Here is a 7,500-nt window from a genome sequence, read left to right as displayed (position 1 = left end):
CCTCACTCCGAGTGACTAACGTGTGACAATTGCTGATCTGTAAAATGACATGTTATTTTCTCCGGTGTCTTGAAAGTGTTCTCATGTTAGTAAGAGGGCGTCTGGGTCACTCATACCCTGACACACCTTGTCACTGCGTTCATCGCAATTTTTTTATTTATTTTTTTGTCTTGGTCAAATTGAGAAAACATGCTTAATGGTTCATAATTTTAATTACATAAGGAGATTTGTGTTAATTAAATAGGGATACACCTTCTGAGCCGATCCTGCAGGTGAAAGTGGGGAATGTTATAAACCATTTGTAAAGATTATTTTTTTGGCATTTTCAAGCTTTATTATATAGCATAGAGAGAGAGGGGGGTGACATGCAGTAAAGGTCCACGGGTCGGATTTGAACCTGCGACCACTGCAATGAAGGCCGGAGCCAATATGGTAGGTGCTCTATCCACTACGCCACAGGAGCGCCCCATTACAAGCCATTAAAAAAGAAAACCCATTGTTAATCATTTAAAAATACAAGCAAAGATGACTACAAAACCAACTACTAACCACACCATGTGAATCACATTAAGAGAAAACCTCTCAGTACTTTTCCCTTTCAAATAATAAAAAACAGAGAGAAAAAAAACTAAAATTAACCGTATGTCTCTCATTTCATCTCTCTAGCGGCTTTGCAAATGAAATAACATGTTTGTGTGTTTTTGTTGGACGAAGTTAATCGGTGATTCAGACTCCTCAGCGGCTCACTATCTGGCAGGAGGGGGGGCTCTGCATTTGGCAGTATAGGGGCTCAGTATTTGGCAGGAGAGCGGTAGGACAGCCGGTGAATGATTGGGAACAGACTCAACAATGCGAGGCTTAATTGGTGTCCAGAACCGGCACGTAGCGATGAGTTGACGTGAGACGATATGTGTGTACGTGTGTGTCAGTGTGTGTGTGAGTGTGTGTGTGTTTTTCCAGCAGGGAGGAGGGGGTTGGGGGGGGCAATGGTCTTATGATGCCCAGAACCTATTAGCAAAACTTTATTTTGAACCGAGTTATTCACTATATTATTATAACCGAACAAGCTTTTATTTATTTAGTATTCTGACGTAAAATATAATATATCCTTTTTCATCTTGAAAACCTAAAAATAGAAAAGTCCAGTTACAAGGCAATGGGGCGGCTGTGGTGAAGTGGTTAGGGCGGTCGTCCACTGGATTGCAGGGTCAGAGGTTCGATCCCCCGCCTATCCACCACATGTCCAAGTGTCCCTGGGCAAGACACTGAACCCCACATTGCTCCCGATGGTTCAGAGAGCGCCTTGCATGGCAGCTACTGCTATTGGCGTATGAGTGGGTGAATGGGTGAATGTGGTAAGAAATGAAAAAAAACCTTCAATCCAAGACTAAATGTGAATTCTAATGGTTAGAAAATACAGTCTGCATGACATACATGCACATCCCTCCAGACTTCACTAAGAGCAAGACAAGGCAAGGCAAGTTTATTTATATAGCACAATTCAGACACAAGGCCACTCAAAGTGCTAATGATTACAGGTTTCAGCCCTAACCCTAGTCATCATGTGTTGAAATAAACATTCAAACACTCTGACAACTTGATTCACATGCAGAAACTCACACGTCAAGTGACAAATAGTTTTTAGTCACGAAAGCCCTCGACTATCACCTGCATTTGTTATTCAAAGACTGTCTGAGATAGGATGCAAAATACAACCATGACATCATTTTCATAGATGGATAATAATCTGTGTAGGAAATGCTTGTGTTTCTAGGAAGTTGTTTTGTAATAGGCAAATTAGGGAACAAGCAAATTAATTTTTTTTTGGCAAAAGGTTCTAACGGAGGCAATGTCACAGGTGTGTGTGTGTGTGTGTGTGTGTGTGTGTGTGTGTGTGTGTGTGTGTGTGTGTGTGTGTGTGTGTGTGTGTGTGTGTGTGTGTGTGTGTGTGTGTGTGTGTGTGTGTGTGTGTGTGTGTGTGTGTGTGTGTGTGTGTGTGTGTGTGTGTGTGTGTGTGTGTGTGTGCAGTACTTCCACATTCATCCTCTCAGGAAATACATTAAAAAATAAATGTCATGCTAGTGACAACGCAGCCGTAGGATTATTGAAACCCTAGCAAACCTACTATTTTTTTGTTTCTAAGAAATTACGTTGAAAAAAAAATTCACGTTTGCATGTTGGCAATTGTGGTATTGTTTGATTAAATAAATGAATAAAAATTATTGAATAAAAATAAATGACATGTATATACAACTTATTTTCAACATGAAACACATTTTGTATGTTTTTCTAATGAGATAAAGAGGAAATGTGAATTTCAGATGTGACATTTCCAGCAATTTTTTTTTACTGTTGATGTACTTCGATTGGTTCCCTACAAATTTCTGCTGTGTGTGTGTGTGTGTGTGTGTGTGTGTGTGTGTGTGTGTGTGTGTGTGTGTGTGTGTGTGTGTGTGTGTGTGTGTGTGTGTGTGTGTGTGTGTGTGTGTGTGTGTGTGTGTGTGTGTGTGTGTGTGTGTGTGTGTGTGTGTGTGTGTGTGTGTGTGTGTGTGTGTGTGTGTGTGTGTGTGTGTGTGTGTCTGTGAGTGTGTGTGTTTATGTGCGTGCGTGTATGCGTATGTATGTGTGCGTCCGTGAGTGTGTGTGTTCCAAAGCAAAACAGGAGGGGATCCCCTTGAGTCCGAATGCTCAACTTTTAGATTTAGGTTTCTCCATGTGTGAGGAATTTACAAGCAGATACCAAGTGTGTGTATATCCGTTTCGTTTTTTTTCCAACTGTAGCCACCACTAGTTTATTTCCTTTATTTATCTTTGCTCGCTGACACACTGACTCTCTGGGCAAAATACCTGTTGACGTTTAAAAAATTCCTGAACTGTGACAAAATTGTTTATGAAGTCTCGTGTGGCCCTTGGTAACAGTTTATGCAGAGTGACTTTTCCATTCACCCGTACGTAGATAGAGCAGTGCTGGATTCAGAACACTTCCCGTGATGTCACAAGATATATCACAGTTATGGCACCATCTCTAACTCGTCATTTGAATTAATGTTATTCAGATATAATTAGGAAAAAATTTAAATAAAGCACCGACTATTACTGTATTGTTTATGTTGTTTTTGTGTGTTGTGTGTGTTATCTTTACTTCATTTAAACCTGCAGTGTGTAGAATTTTGGGTTTTATTTCCTGGCAGATTTTGTAGAAAGTAATTATAATATCCATAAGTACATTTAATTTAGTGCATAATAGCTGAAATTTTTTTTTTGTTGATAATTTGTTTTCCTTTAGAAAGGATCTCATATATGTCCATATTTCTGCATATTTTGGACCAAGGCCTAGTGCCGCCATCTTGAAAGTGTCATAGTTGGAATGTCATCAGGTGCATTGTTTAAAATTTAGAATTGTTCTTGTCCTTGAAGGCCACTGTAGCTTCTGTTATTATTCTAAAGGGTTGGGGTTACCCAGGGAGCGTTGCATTCTAGAACTTTGTAGAACTTTCTTGATGATCTCATATTACACTATTTTTTCTATTTGTTTTTTCAAAGATATTTTTTCTCTGTTTTAACCTTTATTTGATAGATCAGAGAGTACAAAGTGGAAATGGGGAAAGACATGCAGTTAAGGTCCACGGGTCGGATTTGAACCCGCGACCACTGTCACAGGGACTGAGCCTATATGGTACACGCTCCATCCACTACTCCACCAGAGTGACCCATTGATCTACACGCACACAAACTTGAAAATCTCTGCTATTATAGTAAGTATCTATTTTTCCATATAGCTATACAGTATATATACATTTCAAATGTTTATGAATGATTGTTTTGTGTGTGGGGGAATTCGAGAGTGCTGGTTGGTTATGAAAATGCAATAAGAAGACACCTGTTCAAGGTGCCGCTTTTTGAAAAATGTTGAAATCAATCAGCCACTCTTGGTTTACATGCAAATGGCCAGGATTTTCCCCTATATAGGGAACTACAAGTTCACACACACACACACACACACACACACACAACACACACACACACACACACACACACACACACACACACCTGTGACATTACCCCATCACAATCCTCTCCCTAAGTTTCCATGTCATGTGTTACCTAAACATGTGTTGACACAACATGTCAGGTGACAATGGGCTCTGTGTTTCAAGCTGCCATTAGGGAGAAAGAATGCCCTTCCTGGTCCCACGGATAGTAACTGACGGATGTGTCGATGTTTTCACACAAGCGTTGGAATGTTATTTACAGTAATTGTCTGCAGCCAATGTTTTATTTTCATTTTCATTTTATAGTTTGGTTCAGTGGGGTTAAAGAAAAATATATTTTTTTAAAGTAGCCTATATAAAAATATATATAAATCTCTTTGCCTGTCTTTGGCTAAAAAGTGAATTTGTTCCGAATGAAAATATGAAAAATAAAAATAAACATTGGCAAAAATGTTGTCTTTGAATGGTCATGCCAATAAAGCTAAATTGAATTAATTGAGAATACACCACAGTGCCCATCAGCCTGGTCCAACCAGACCATCGTACTTCATTTAATTTGTACCGAAGGGAAAATTAAATTTGTCCGGAAGTAGGTAGGTGGGCGGAGCCAGGCTACATACTCATCATACTGGAGAAAAATATAGTTTATTTAGTATTATTAATGAAAATTGTTGAACAATTCATATTGTCAAGCAAGGCTTGATCTTTTTCTTTTTTCTGTGTGTGTGTGTGTGTGTGTGTGTGTGTGTGTGTGAACATGCAATACACATAATACACCAGCTAACATGGTTATCATGAATATCTTGACTGAAACTCACTGATATTTTTCAAGAGGGGTTTCCCAAGGAGTTCCTTATGATTGAGCCGATGAGATAATGATTAAGAAATCATGACGTTAAAACCGTCAGCCCTAGTTTTTACATTAGCAGAGGATGATTCACGCTGGGACAGAGACCGCACGTTAACACGGTTGTGTGTGTGTGTGTGTGTGTGTGTGTGTGTGTGTGTGTGTGTGTGTGTGTGTGTGTGTGTGTGTGTGTGTGTGTGTGTGTGTGTGTGTGTGTGTGTGTGTGTGTGTGTGTGTGTGTGTGTGTGTGTGTGCGTGTGCACGCGTGAGAGAGAGAGAGATAACGAAAAGGGGGAATGTGTTTACCTGAGAAATGTTAACTGGTTCCTGTCCGGATTCTAGTGCACTCATCTGGAACAATAGATAAGTATGTCAAACACACGTCCATTGAGGAAAGTATGCATCATCAAAGGAAAGAACCGTAGATTTCAATCTCCTACAAGGATCTTTTCAAATGTTTATGAAACTGTCTCATTTTCCCTCTAATCATAAATGACCTTTAGCAGCAAACGAGACCATCAGTGAAACAATGCTATTTTTATATATTTATTAATAATGCTTTTGCATCGGTTCGATTTCTTGGGTACTTAAAGGCCTACTTCACCGGTGGGAATATGAAGGTGTATTGAATTCTGAGATCCTATGTAGTATAAATGTGCAAAAAAAAAATTAATTGGTTCATCCTAGCCTGAGAAAAGGCAGAAAGAGTGTTTTATGGTCTCACTGTCTAACCCTACATTTCTCTTACTGTGATGTCACAGTAAGAGAAATGTAGGGTTAGACAGTGAGACCATAAAACACTCTTTCAAAATGATTTACAGCAGGCAGACCGGAACATCCTGTGTTTATGAACGCTACTAAATCAAGGTTTACTTTGCTTCACCATGGTCATATCACCATTATTAATCTGACATAGTCACATATAAATACATTACCTCATGGCCATGCATCCTGCCGTCTCTCTTTCACTCTCTTCCTAAACAAATGCATAAGCTGCCCACATGCGCTACCAAAGATAGGACAGCAGGCGATAGATAGATAGATAGATAGATAGATAGATAGATAGATAGATAGATAGATAGATAGATAGATAGATAGATAGATAGATAGATAGATAGATAGATAGATAGATAGATAGATAGATAGATAGATAGATAGATAGATTAAAGCGTGATGTTTATGAGACTTTTTAGCCCAGAGGCTCGATCGAAACAACACGACAGTGAAAGAGTTACAGGTCTGGTATCGGGGCTCCCAGACAGTCATGTGTGGATGATTGACACACAGATTACAGCTGGTTTGAGCTGCTCTGAGACAGCCTGAGGTGCCAACTGTCAAGTGTGAATACATCCTCATGAGTCAGACAGAAAGTGAATGTTGTAACTGTAGAGCGCCTTGCATGGCAGCTATACTGTCATCGGTGTATGAGTGAGAGTGTGTGTATAAATGGGTGAACGTGTAGAGAAATGTTTAGCGCTTTGGGGCTGAGAAAATAGGCTAAAAATCGCTATATCGCAAGTCCATTTACCATTTTACCATTTAAATCCTTTGGTATTCATAATTACTGTATTTCAAAACAGAATAGGTTTTGTTGCTGAAGATGAGATGACACACGCTGTGTTTGGTTATTGTGACTAAGCATTTGAACTGCAATGATTAGTCAACAATTGTTTTTGTTTGAGTTTACGTTACATTTAAATAGTTGTTCTGTTTGTATATAATAGAGAGACGGCTGAGAGCTAGTTCAAGTAACTCGAGTTATGATGTTACATTACAAGGCAAGGCAAGGCAAGTTTATTTCTATAGCACAATTCAGACACAAGGCCATTCAAAGTGCTTTACAAGGGGCAAGATTAGAATACATAAAACACATTATAAAACATTTAAAAGCGAATAAAAGGAGCAAATAAAATAAAAATTGCAGGTTAAAATGGAAACAAAAAAGTCTTCAGACTCGATTTACATGTAACATGTCGTAGGCAATGTAAGGCAAGTTTATATAGTGGCATAAAAATACATAAAAAATAAGATATAACAACAAATTTAAATTGCAGTTAGGAAAAAAATATCATTTGAAACAGGAGGGCAAATTGTTAAAAATGTGAACTGAACTGATTATATATATGTATTATATATTATATATTTTTTATTAGGAAGACAAGTGAAGCAGCTTTCCCTTTACTTTACTTGTGTCCACTCTGTAGCACCTCATAGTGGCAGCTTATAATACCTACACACACACACACACACACACACACACACACACACACACACACACACACACACACACACACACACACACACACACACACACACACACACACACACACACTACAATGTTTTAAAGGCTGCGTCACTTTTTCCCTTTTTAAACTTCAAACAGTCAAGGAGTGCCTGTGGTGTGTAAATAGAAAGCCCAACATGACTGTGTGGTGAAAGGGGGAGAGAGCGGGTCACGATAGCAGCAGTTAGGGGCTCAGGAGGGGAGGGGGGGAGAGGGAGTGAGTACCTCCTAGTCACTCCCTCCCTTCCACTATTACGCACTATACTCACTGGACCAGCTTCTGTGTTGCGCAATCGGCAAGAAACATACACACACAAGCGCTAACGCAAACACACACACACAGGCACACAGACACACAGACACGCATGAACGCACGC

This window comes from Ammodytes marinus (genome assembly GCF_949987685.1).
Source record: "Ammodytes marinus genome assembly, chromosome: 8".
NCBI classification, from domain to species: Eukaryota; Metazoa; Chordata; class Actinopteri; order Uranoscopiformes; family Ammodytidae; genus Ammodytes; species Ammodytes marinus.
This window is presented reverse-complemented; position numbering follows the sequence as displayed.